Below are 13,266 nucleotides of genomic sequence, written 5' to 3'. Positions count from 1 at the left end.
GTATCCTCCTGAGTCATCACCATGCTCACTATACTGAAATCCTCGTTACCGGTTTTGTTCTTCTTTCTCGTTATTGTGTTCCAGCATCCCTATGAAATAATCACCTGTGTCTGGCCAGAAGGTGATGGATGCTGTCACACCGAGAGGGACCTAAGAGTATCACTCCATCATCGGAGGAGTAAATCCCACTCTCGAGTTATCTAGTCCCTTGTCAAACTTTCTGATGTGCCTATAAGTTTGTTGTTATGATCACCGTGTTACAAGCACGTTTGAGCAACCCCCAAGCCCACTGTACGGTAATAAGTGATTACGATACTCTCATGGTCTAAGGAGAAATATCACATGTTAACACTTCGTTCGGGCCGATTCAATATGAAAGTTCTTCCAACCTCATAATCTCAATGTTGTTTTAGGACTATTGTTACACTTAACGATATCATAAGATCTGTAAAATGTAATCACCAACAACACTTGAGCTAGTCTTTAAGGCGAGACTAGGAACCTTTATTTTATCCATTTTTCATTTCACACATGCATACGAGTTTTCCACTAAATAGCATATTCCAGGATCATAGCAATTATAGCATGAAATATAAACTCTTTTTAGAGGAGTCACATTAAATTTTGCCTTCTGAAATTCGAGTTACATATGTTTTTTTTAATAAACTTCCCCATGTTTATCATCTGGACGTAGTTACTATAGGCAAATAACTTACTAGTAATAGTTACATACTCACATCTAAGTTTTCCCTCGATACAAATGATGTGAACTTAGTTGCACATTAGAGAGAAAAAAGTAGTTTTTCCTCCACAACATAAGCAGTGTATCGCAACAAGTTTCTGTTTACAATTATAATTATTCTGTTCATATTTCCTTCTAGATAGTGCACGTGCCGATGAAAAACTAAAATGTTGTCCTATTGAGCGCTAAGCCACATTGAGCTTTCACATTTTTTTGCCTAATTTACAATGATGGTGCTCATAATTAAGGCGCCTATCGTATGAACTTTGTCGTATGTATGCATATTGAGTTCAAAGTAAAAAAAACACAGTGAGCTGTTGACCAATAAGTTTTTTTAGTTAAGTTGTAAAGTGAAGGTAGAATTATGCATGTTTTTAACATATGGCAGTTCATTAGGCATCATAAATGATCTTCTCCTCATATTATTTTCTCCGCTATGCCTAACTATAAAAGGTGTGAAGGATGTTCGACTGTTGATGATTGATGAATCCTTCCCAATGTATAAGATCATGAGGGCAAACTTCACATATGCTTATAGTTGAGAGGAAGTATGATCCGGGCAAAGCAAGACTATAAAGCTTTAGTGCCAGGTGCAATCAACATAAGATTCTTTCACACCTCATGTGCATGGAAATTATGAACTGCACTGCAATAGAAGAAACTATAATGGTTTCATGAACTGAAATTAGCATTTTAAGGAGATGTGCAAGAGAAGATGTGACTATAGGCTCTCATCTGCAACCACTATTGCATTGATGCTGGAGCTGATGAGGAAATTAGGATCAACATTCACGTAGTATTCTGCCACTTGCTTTATGCCTTATGATGGTACTGTTTTCACATCTTGGTTTCAGGTTTGTGAAGTTCCGTCATAGATTTATGATATATTTTTGTAGCGTATTGGTTTCTAATCTGTAAAGTTCCATCCTAAGTTACTTTATTAGTAAGATACATGACATTTTTTCAATCAATGTTCGGTATTGAGGTTGTTTCTGAAATGTTGTTACACGCAACAATTGCTTTCGAATATCTGACCTTATAACATGGTTCGAGCCAACATTAATGCTACAAGACTGTATCTATACCTAATAGAAGGTCCCTCTGGTACGTCATGAAAATTGCCCCCAAAGTTGTAAAATATTACCCACCAATGCCACCTATAAGTGATAAAAAATCGTTTCACACACGTGAATCCTCCTGCTGGGACAGCCCATGCAATAGGGACTTCCTATACCGCGCTCTGCGCGTTGGGAGACGCAGCGCACCGTTTGGGCCGGGCCATGTCCGTGCGGCCTGTTTTTTAATTTCTTTTTTTTATTTTTCTTTTCTGTTTTTGTTTTTTCTACTTTAAATAATTTGGGACTTCATAAAAGTTCTGAAATTTAAAAATGAGAATTTTGAAATAAAACGTTTCATAAATCATAAAATGTTTGTGGATTCAGAAAATGCTCACGATTTTGTACAAAATGTTTGCTTAATCAAAAAATGTTTCAAATTTTGAAACAAAATGTTTGGGAATTCAAAAAATGTTCATGATTTTTAGAAAAGTTCATGTATTGAAAAATGTTAATGTAAATGAACAAAATTTCGCCAATTCAAAAAATGTTCATGAGTGGAATAAATATCCTAAAAATTTAAAATCTGTTTGTGACTTACAAAATAGTTTATTCATTCATAAAATGTTCGCTTATTCATAAAGGATCCTGCATTTCAAAAAATGTTTGTTAAATCAGGAAAAATGTTCGTGATTCAAAAATTGTTCCACCAATTTCCAAAAAAATGGTTTTCGGTTGTAGACATGTTCACCGATTCAAAACAATGTTTATAAAATGTTCGCAAAAATGTTTGCAAATAGTATAAATTGTTCATGAATTCGAAAATGTTTGAAAATTTGTAAAAGTGTTCACTAATTTGAAAAATGTTCACGGCTTCAATTATGTGCACGAGTTTAAAAAAATGTTCACGATTTTTAAAATTGTTCAGGATTTCACAAAATTAATAGTGATAGTGTATCTCGGTGATGTAGCAAAATATGGTCATGGACATTGGAGATTATGATTTTTTTTCTCCCCTTGCAATGTACGGGTTCTTTTGCTGATTTACCCTAATGTGTCCATTAGAGCATCTCCAAGAGCCACGCTAAACAAGCGCCGCGCTGCAAATTAGGCCATTTTAACATGCGCGCAACCCGGCGGGTGGCTCCAGCGGGCGCGCAATAACCGTGCGCGCACTATAAGGAGTTGGGCGCGCGGTCGGATTCGCTATCTTGCGTGATGTATTTGGGGCGCCCGCTTCCGCGCGCGGCACACACGAGCGCTCGCGCCGCACTCTCTCCTCTCCGCCTCCTACGCCCTGCGCGCGCCGGCGCCGGCGAACTGCACCCATGGACGCACGCGCCGGCACCCCGCTCACCCCATTGTATAGCCGCGGCCTCTCCCCCGCGCCGCTGGAAACCCTAGCGCGCGGAGCATTGGCCTCACCACCGCCGGAGTTCCGCCGAGCATCGGCCTCGCGCTTAGCCTCTTCTTGCCGCCGCGGATGACCACGGCGACGGGTGGCATCGCGCCGGCGCCGTCCCGTGCCGCCGCCGCCCCCTCGAAGCTCCCCAATGCGGTGCGGCCGAAGAAGGGCAAGACATCCGCGAAGAAGAACAAGGCGGCGGACGACTCTGACAGCTCAAAGGCGAGGGGAAAGAAGCTTGCAGGGCGTTTGACGGGCGCGGCGGATACCGAAGCGCCGGCAAGCTCACTCGTTGAGCCGGCCGCCGACGCGCACCACGTGTTTGACGAAATGCCCCCAAGGTAGAAATTTTTTCCAACTTTTATTTTCTTGTTATTTTTTCAATGCATCATATAGATAGCTTATTTGCATTGTTCAAAATACTTTGTAGTCTCAATGATGATGCATACATGTCAACTATGGGTGTTGGCTCCAACAATTCGCATTGGTCTCAAACAAATGACATCCATTTCGAAGACCATGAGTTCGAGGTGGACGAGGAGGGTGAGGGCATTGTCGATGCGCCAAAAGGAAGAGCGGGCAATTACACCAACAAAGATGACATCTTACTATGCAATACTTGGTTGCAAGTGTCGAGGGATCCATCCGTTGCAGGTGATCAAAGTAGAGATGCTTATTGGGGTGGATGAAAGAACACTTTGATGCTCACAACGTGAGTGGAATTGACCGCTCCGAGAGATTACTTCGGTCCCGATGGTCGACAATCAACTCGGATTGTCAAAAGTGGGCGGCCGCACAAAAGACGGTTGACAAGTTGAACCCAAGTGGCACAAATGAGGACGATAGAGTAAGTGGCATTTCATACATGATCATCATACTTGTTTTTGGTGTCTGAAGTGCTAACTTGCTTTGTTTTCATGTAGTACAACATTCCACAAAACTTGTTCAAAGAAGAGGATAGGAAAACCAAGAAGGGGAAGATCAAGAAAGGAAGGGTCTTTACCTTGCCTCATTGCTACAAAGTGTTGAAGGATGATGAGAAATGGAAGAAGCGTGAAGATTTGGATGATTTGCATTTGAGCAACAAACGCAAGCGAACAATTGAGTTGAATGATGAGGAGGAGGAAGAGGAGGAGGATGCATCAAGTGATGACGACAAGAGAAGCCCCACACCCAACTTGGTTTCATACTCGAAGCCAAAACGACCGGATGGGTGCAAGAAAGACAAAACCGAAAAGAAGAAGAGGAAAGGAGATGATGAGCTCAAAAATGCTATGGAAGCTATTGTGAAGGCAAGAAAAGAAGCCGACGAGGTGAGGAAAATGGCAAGGAACCAAGATGCCGTGGCCGAGGAGAGGAGGTTGGCGGCCGAGGAGAGGAAGGCGGCTTTGGAGGAGAGGAAGGTGAGCAATGAGGAGCGAACTAGATTGTTGGAATGGGAGAATCACTTGTTCTTCTTGGACACATCTAACCTCAATGAGGCGCAAAAAGAGTATGTCAATCTTGCCCGTGAACAAGTGTTGACCCAAAAAAGAGCCATGATTCGCGCAATGGGTGGTGGTGGCCTTGGCGGTGGCCTTGGCGGCATGGGTGGCGGTGGCCTTGGCGCCATGGGTGGCATGGGTAGCTTCAGAGGTACCATGAGAGGTTTAGGTGCCATGGGAGGCATGGGTGCACCTACGGCCTGTTGGAAATATGCCCTAGAGGCAATAATAAAATGGTTATTATTGTATTTCCTTGTTCATGATAATTGTTTATTATTCATGCTATAATTGTATTGACCGGAAACCGCAATACATGCGTGAATACATAAACCACACATGTCCCTAGTGAGCCTCTAGTTGACTAGCTCGTTGATCAACAGATGGTCATGGTTTCCTGACCATGGACATTGGATGTCATTGATAACGGGATCACATCATTAGGATAATGATGTGATGGACAAGACCCAATCCTAAGCCTAGCACAAGATCGTGTAGTTTGTATGTTAAAGCTTTTCTAAATGTCAAGTATCTTTTCCTTAGACCATGAGATTGTGCAACTCCCGGATACCATAGGAATGATTTGGGTGTACCAAACGTCACAACGTAACTGGGTGGCTATAAAGGTGCACTACGGGTATCTCCGAAAGTGTCTGTTGGGTTGGCACGAATCAAGACTGGGATTTGTCACTCCGTGTGACGGAGAGGTATCTCTGGGCCCACTCGGTAGGACATCATCATAATGTGCACAATGTGATCAAGGAGTTGATCACGGGATGATGTGTTATGGAACGAGTAAAGAGACTTGCCAGTAACAAGATTGAACAAGGTATCGGCATACCGACGATCGAATCTCGGGCAAGTAGTATACCGCTAGACAAAGGGAATTGTATACGGGATTGATTGAATCCTTGACATCGTGGTTCATCCGATGAGATCATCGTGGAACATGTGGGAGCCAACATGGGTATCCAGATCCCGCTGTTGGTTATTGGCCGGAGAGTTGTCTCGGTCATGTCTGCATGGTTCCCGAACCCGTAGGGTCTACACACTTAAGGTTCGATGACGCTAGGGTTATAGGGAATAGATATACGTGGTTACTGAATGTTGTTCGGAGTCCCGGATGAGATCCCGGACATCACGAGGAGTTTCGGAATGGTCCAGAGGTAAAGATTTATATATGGGAAGTCCTGCTTTGGTCACCGGAAAAGTTTCGGGTGCTATCGGTAACGTACCGGGACCACCGGGAGGGTCCCGGGGGTCCACCAAGTGGGGCCACCGGCCCCAGAGGGCAGCATGGGCCAAGTGTGGGAGGGGACCAGCCCCAGGTGGGCTGGTTCCCCCCCCCCCACACAAGGGCCCAAGGCACCTAGGGTTTGGGGAGGGGCGCCTCCACCTTGCTTGGGGGGCAAGTTTCCCCCTCTCCCCCCCTTGGCCGCACCCTAGATGGGTTTTGGGGCTGCCGCCACCCCTAGGGAGGGAACCCTAGATGGGCGCAGCCCCTCCCCTTCCCCTATATATACTTGAGGTATTGGGGGGCTGCAAACACAAGAGTTTCTCATCTCCCTGGCGCAGCCCTACCTCTCTCCCTCCTCGTCTCTTGCAGTGCTTGGCGAAGCCCTGCTGGAGTGCCACGCTCCTCCACCACCACCACGCCGTTGTGCTGCTGCTGGACGGAGTCTTCCCCAACCTCTCCCTCTCTCCTTGCTGGATCAAGGCACGGGAGACGTCACCGGGCTGCACGTGTGTTGAACGCGGAGGTGTCGTCCGTTCGGCACTAGGATCTTCGGTGATTTGGATCATGACGAGTATGACTCCCTCAACCCCGTTCTCTTGAATGCTTTCGCTTGCGATCTACAAGGGTATGTAGATGCACTCCTCTCTCTCGTTGCTAGTCTCTTCATAGATAGATCTTGGTGACTCGTAGGAAAATTTTGAATTTCTGCTACGTTCCCCAACAGTGGCATCATGAGCTAGGTCTATTGCGTAGTTTCTATGCATGAGTAGAACACAAGTTGTTGTGGGCGTCGATTTTGTCAATTTACTTGCCGTTACTAGTCTTATCTTGATTCGGCGGCATCGTAGGATGAAGCGGCCCGGACCGACCGTACACGTACTCTTACGTGAGACAGGTTCCACCGACTGACATGCACTTGTTGCATAAGGTGGCTAGCGGGTGCCAGTCTCTCCCACTTTAGTCGGATCGGATTTGATGAAAAGGGTCCTTATGAAGGGTAAATAGCAATTGGCATATCACGTTGTGGCTTTTGCGTAGGTAAGAAACATTCTTGCTAGAAACCAATGGCAGCCACATAAAACATGCAAACAACAATTAGAGGACGTCTAACTTGTTTTTGCAGGGTATGCTATGTGATGTGATATGGCCAAAAGAATGTGATGAATGATATGTGATGTATGAGATTGATCATATTCTTGTAATAGGAATCACGACTTGCATGTCGATGAGTATGACAACCGGCAGGAGCCATAGGAGTTGTCTTTATTTATTGTATGACCTGCGTGTCACTGAATAACACCATGTAATTACTTTACTTCATTGCTAAAACGTTAGCCATAGTAGTAGAAGTAATAGTTGGTGAGACAACTTCATGGAGACACGATGATGGAGATCATGGTGTCATGCCGGTGACGATGATGATCATGGAGCCCCGAAGATGGAGATCAAAAGGAGCAAAATGATATTGGCCATATCATGTCACTATTTGATTGCATGTGATGTTTATCATGTTTATGCATCTTATTTGCTTAGAACGACGGTAGTAAATAAGATGATCCCTCATAATAATTTCAAGAAAGTGTTCCCCCTAGTTGTGCACCGTTGCGAAAGTTCGTTGTTTCGAAGCACCACATGATGATCGGGTGTGATAGATTCTAACATTCACATACAGCGGGTGTAAGCCAGATTTACACATGCGAAACACTTAGGTTAACTTGACGAGCCTAGCATGTACAGACATGGCCTCGGAACACAAGAGACCGAAAGGTCGAGCATGAGTCGTATAGTAGATACGATCAACATGAAGATGTTCACCGATGATGACTAGTCCGTCTCACGTGATGATCGGACACGGCCTAGTTGACTCAGATCATGTTTCACTCAAGATGACTAGAGGGATGTCTATCTGAGTGGGAGTTCATAAGATGAACTTAATTATCCTGAACATAGTCAAAATGTCTTTGCAAATTATGTCGTAGCTCGCGTTTTAGTTCTATTGTTTTAGATATGTTCCTAGAGAAAATATAGTTGAAAGTTGATAGTAGCAATTATGCTGACTGGGTCCGTAAACTGAGGATGGTCCTCATTGCTGCATAGAAGGCTTATGTCCTTAATGCACCGCTCGGTGTGCAGAACCTCGAATGTCGTTTATGGATGTTGTGAACATCGGACATACAAGTTTGATGACTACGTGATAGTTCAGTAATGTTAAATGGTTTAGAATTGAGGCACCGAAGATGATTTTGAAACGTCACGGAACATATGAAAATTGGGATTTCAGGCTTGTGTCTACGTCAAGAGGTATAAGACCTCCGACGAGTTTTCTAGCCTACAAACTAAGGGAGAAGATCTCAATCGTTGAGCTTGTACTCAGATTGTCTGGGTACAACAATCACTTGAATCGAGTGGGAGTTAATCTTCCAGATGAGATAGTGATGTTTCTCCAAAGACATTGCCACCAAGCTACTAGAGCTTCGTGATGAACTATAACATATCAGGGATAGATATGATGATCTTTGAAATATTCGTGATGTTTGACACCGTGAATGTAGAAATCAATAAGGAGCATAAATTGTTGATGGTTAGTGAAACCACTAGTTTCAAGAAGGGCAAGGGCAAGAAGGGGTACTTCATGAAACGGCAAATCAGTTGCTGCTCCAGTGAGGAAACCCAGGGCTTAACCCAAACCCAAGACTAAGTGCTTCTGTAATGAGGGAACGGTCACTGAAGCACAACTACCCTAGATACTTGGTAGATAAGAAGGCTGGCAAGGTTGACAGAAGTATATTGGATATACATTATATTAATGTGTACTTTACTAGTACTCCTAGCAGCACCATGGTAATAGATAGCGGTTCAGTTACTAAGTGTTAGTAACTCGAAATAAAAGGCTACGGAATAAACGGAGACTAGCTAAAGGTAAGATAACGATGTGTGTTGGAAGTTTTTCCAAGGTTGATGTGATCAAACATCGAAGGGGAGCCTTGGCGCAGTGGTAAAGCTGTTGCCTTGTGACCATGAGGTCACGGGTTCAAGTCCTGGAAACAGCCTCTTACAGAAATGTAGGGAAAGGCTGCGTACAATAGACCCAAAGTGGTCGGACCCTTCCCCAGACCCTGCGCAAGCGGGAGCTACATGCACTGGGGCTGCCCCCCCTTTTGATGTGATCAAACATCGCGCGCTCCCTCTACCATCGGGATCGGTGTTAAACCTAAATAATTGTTATTTTGTGTTTGCGTTGAGCATAGACATGATTGGATTATGTCTATCGCAATACGGTTATTCATTTAAGGAGAATAATGGTTACTCTATTTATTTGAATAATACCTTCAATGGTCTTGCACCTAAAAGAATGGTTTATTGAATCTCGATCGTAGTGATACACATTTTCATGCCAAAAGATATAAGATAGTAATGATAGTACCACCTACTTGTGGCACTGCCATGTAAGTCATATTGGTATAAAAGGCATGAAGAAGCTCCATGTTGATGGATCTTTGGACTCACTCGTTTTTGAAAAGATTGAAACATGTGAACCATGTCTGTTGGTATGTGCGCATGAAGAAACTCCATGCAGAAGGATCGTTTGGACTCACCTGATTTTGAATCACTTGAGACATGCAAATCATACCACATGGGCAAGATGACTGAAAAGCCTCGTTTTCAGTAAGATGGAACAAGAAAGCAACTTGTTGGAAGTAACACATTTTGATGTGTGCAGTCCAATGAGTGCTGAGGCATGCAGTGGATATCGTTATGTTCTTACTTCACAGATGATTTGAGTAGATGTTGAGTATATTTACTTGATGAAACACAAGTCTGAATTATTGAAAGGTTCAAGTAATTTTAGATTGAAGTTTAAAGTCTTCGTTACAAGAGGATAAAATGTCTATGATATGATCATAGAGATGAATATCTGAGTTGCGAGTTTGGTACACAATTAAGACATTGTGGAAATTGTTTCACAACTAACACCGCCTGGAACACCATAGTGTGATGGTGTGTCCGAACATCATAGATGCACCTATTGGATATGGGGCATACCATGATGTCTCTTATCAAATTACTACTATCGTTCATGGGTTAGGCATTAGAGACAACCGCATTCACTTTAATTAGGGCACCACATAATTCCATTGAGATGACACCGTATGAACTATGGTTTAGAGAAATCTAAGCTGTCGTTTCTTGAAAGTTTGGGGTTGCGACGCTTATATGAAAAGGTTTCATCCTGATGAGCTCGAACCCAAAGCGGATAAATAAATCTTCATAGGACACCCAAAACAGTTGGGTATACCTCCTATTTCAGATCCGGAAGCAAAAGATTGTTTCTAGAAACGGATCCTTTCTCGAGGAAAGGTTTCTCTCGAAAGAATTGAGTGGGAGGATGGTGGAGACTTGATATGGTTATTGAACCGTCACTACAACTGGTGTGTAGCAGGGCACAGGAAGTTGTTCCTGTGGCACCTACACCAATTGGAGTAGAAGTTTATGATAGTGATCATGAAACTTCGGATCAAGTCACTACCAAACCTCGTAGGACGACAAGGATAGGTACTGCTTCAGAGTGGTACGGTAATCCTGTCTTGGAGGTCATGTTGCTAGACAACAATGAACCTACGAGCTATGGAGAAGCGATGGTGGGCCCGGATTCCGACGAATGGCTCGAGGCCATAAAATCCGAGAGAGGATCCATGTATGAAAACAAAGTATAGACTTTGGAAGAACTACTTGATGGTCGTAAGGCTGTTGGGTACAGATGGATTTTAAAAGGAAGACAGACAATGATGGTAAGTGTCACCATTAAGAAAGCTCGACTTGTCGTTAAGATGTTTTCCGACAAGTTCAAGGAGTTGACTACGATGAGACTTTCTCACTCGTAGCGATGCTAAGAGTCTGTTGGAATTATATTAGCAATTACTGCATGATTTATGAAATCTTGCAGATAGGATGTCAAAACATTGTTTTCTCGACGATATCCTTGAGGAAAGGTTGTATGTGATACAACCAGAAGGTTTTTGTCAATCCTGAAAGATGCTAAAGTGTGCAAAGCTCCATCAATCCTTCTAAGGACTGGAGTAAGCATCTCGGAGTTGGAAGATACGCTTTGATGAGATGATCAAAGATTTTGGGTTTATACAAAGTTTATGAGAAACTTGTAATTCCAAAGAAGTGAGTGGGAGCACTATAGCATTTCTGATGAGTATATGTTGTTGACATATTGTTGATCGGAAATGATGTAGAATTTCTGGAAAGCATATAGGGTTATTTGAAAAGTGTTTTTCAATGGAAGACCTGGATTAAGCTACTTGAAAATTGAGCATCAAGATCTATAAGGATAGATCAAAATGCTTAATAGTACTTTTAAATGAATACATACTGTGACAAGATTTTGAAGGAGTTCAAAATAGATCAGCAGAGAAGGAGTTCTTGGCTGTGTTATATGGTGTGAGTATTGAGTAGGACTCAAGACATGACCACGGCTGAAGAGAGAGAAAGGACGAAGGTCGTCCCCTATGCTTCAGACGTAGGCTCTATAGTATGCTATGATGTGTACCGCACCGGAAGTGTGCCTTGCCATGAGTTAGTCAAGGGGTACAAGAATGATCCAGGAATGAATCACAGGACAGCGGTCAAACTTATCCTTAGTAACTAGTGGACTAAGGAATTTTCTCGATTATGGAGGTGGTAAAAGAGTTCGTCGTAAAGGGTTACGCCGATGCAAACTTTGACACTAATCCGGATTATTCTTAGTAGTAAACCGGATTCGTATAGTAGAACAGCTATTTGGAATAGCTCCAAATAGAGCGTGGTAGCTGCATCTAGGAGATAACATAGAGATTTGCAAAACACATACGGATCTAAAAGGTTCATATCCATTAACTAATAACCTCTCTCACAAGCGAGATATGATCAAACCCCATGGGTGTTGATTCATTACAATCACATAGTGATGTGAACTAGATTATTGACTCTAGTGTAAGTGGGAGACTGTTGGAAATATGCCCTAGAGGCAATAATAAAATGGTTATTATTGTATTTCCTTGTTCATGATAATTGTCTATTATTCATGATATAATTGTATTGACCGGAAACTGCAATACATGTGTGAATACATAGACCACAACATGTCCCTAGTGAGCCTCTAGTTGACTAGCTCGTTGATCAACAAATTGTCATGGTTTCCTGACCATGGACATTGGATGTCATTGATAATGGGATCACATCATTAGGAGAATGATGTGATGGACAAGACCCAATCCTAAGCCTAGCACAAGATCGTGTAGTTCGTATGCTAAAGCTTTTCTAAATGTCAAGTATCTTTTCCTTAGACCATGAGATTGTGCAACTCTCGGATACCATAGGAATGCTTTGGGTGTACCAAACGTCACAACATAACTGGGTGGCTATAAAGGTGCACCACGGGTATCTCCGAAATTTGTCACTCCATGTGACGGAGAGGTATCTCTGGGCCCACTCGGACATCATCATAATGTGCACAATGTGATCAAGGAGTTGATCACGGGATGATGTGTTACGGAACGAGTAAAGAGACTTGTCGGTAACGAGATTGAACAAGGTATCAGCATACCGACGATCGAATCTCGGGCAAGTACTATACCGCTAGACAAAGGGAATTGTATACGGGATTGATTGAATCCTTGACATCGTGGTTCATCCGATGAGATCATCGTGGAAGATGTGGGAGCCAACATGGGTATCCAGATCCCGTTGTTGGTTATTGGCCAGAGAGTTGTCGCGGTCATGTCTGCATGGTTCCCGAACCCGTAGGGTCTACACACTTAAGGTTCAATGACGCTAGGGTTATAGGGAATAGATATACGTGGTTACCGAATGTTGTTTGGAGTCCCGGATGAGATCTCGGACATCACGAGGAGTTCCGGAATGGTCCGGAGGTAAAGATTTATATATGGGAAGTCCTGTTTTGGTCACCAGAAAAGTTTCGGGTGCTATCGGTAACGTACCGGAACCACCGGGAGGGTCCCGGGGGTCCACCAAGTGGGGCCACCGGCCCCAGAGGGCAGCATGGGCCAAGTGTGGGAGGGGACCAACCCTAGGTGGGCTGGTGCACCCTCCCACAAGGGCCCAAGGCGCCTAGGGTTTGGGGAGGGGCGCCTCCACCTTGCTTGGGGGGCAAGTTTCCCCCTCTCCCCCCCTTGGCCGCACCCTTGATGGGTTTTGGGGCTGCCGCCACCCCTAGGGAGGGAACCCTAGATGGGGGCGCAGCCCCTCCCCTTCCCCTATATATACTTGAGGTATTGGGGGGCTGCAAACACAAGAGTTTCTCCTCTCCCTGGCGCAGTCCTACCTCTCTCCCTCCTCGT

This window comes from Triticum dicoccoides, chromosome 4B (assembly GCF_002162155.2).
Source record: "Triticum dicoccoides isolate Atlit2015 ecotype Zavitan chromosome 4B, WEW_v2.0, whole genome shotgun sequence".
NCBI classification, from domain to species: domain Eukaryota; kingdom Viridiplantae; phylum Streptophyta; class Magnoliopsida; order Poales; family Poaceae; genus Triticum; species Triticum dicoccoides.
Note: the sequence above shows the minus strand (reverse complement) of the source record.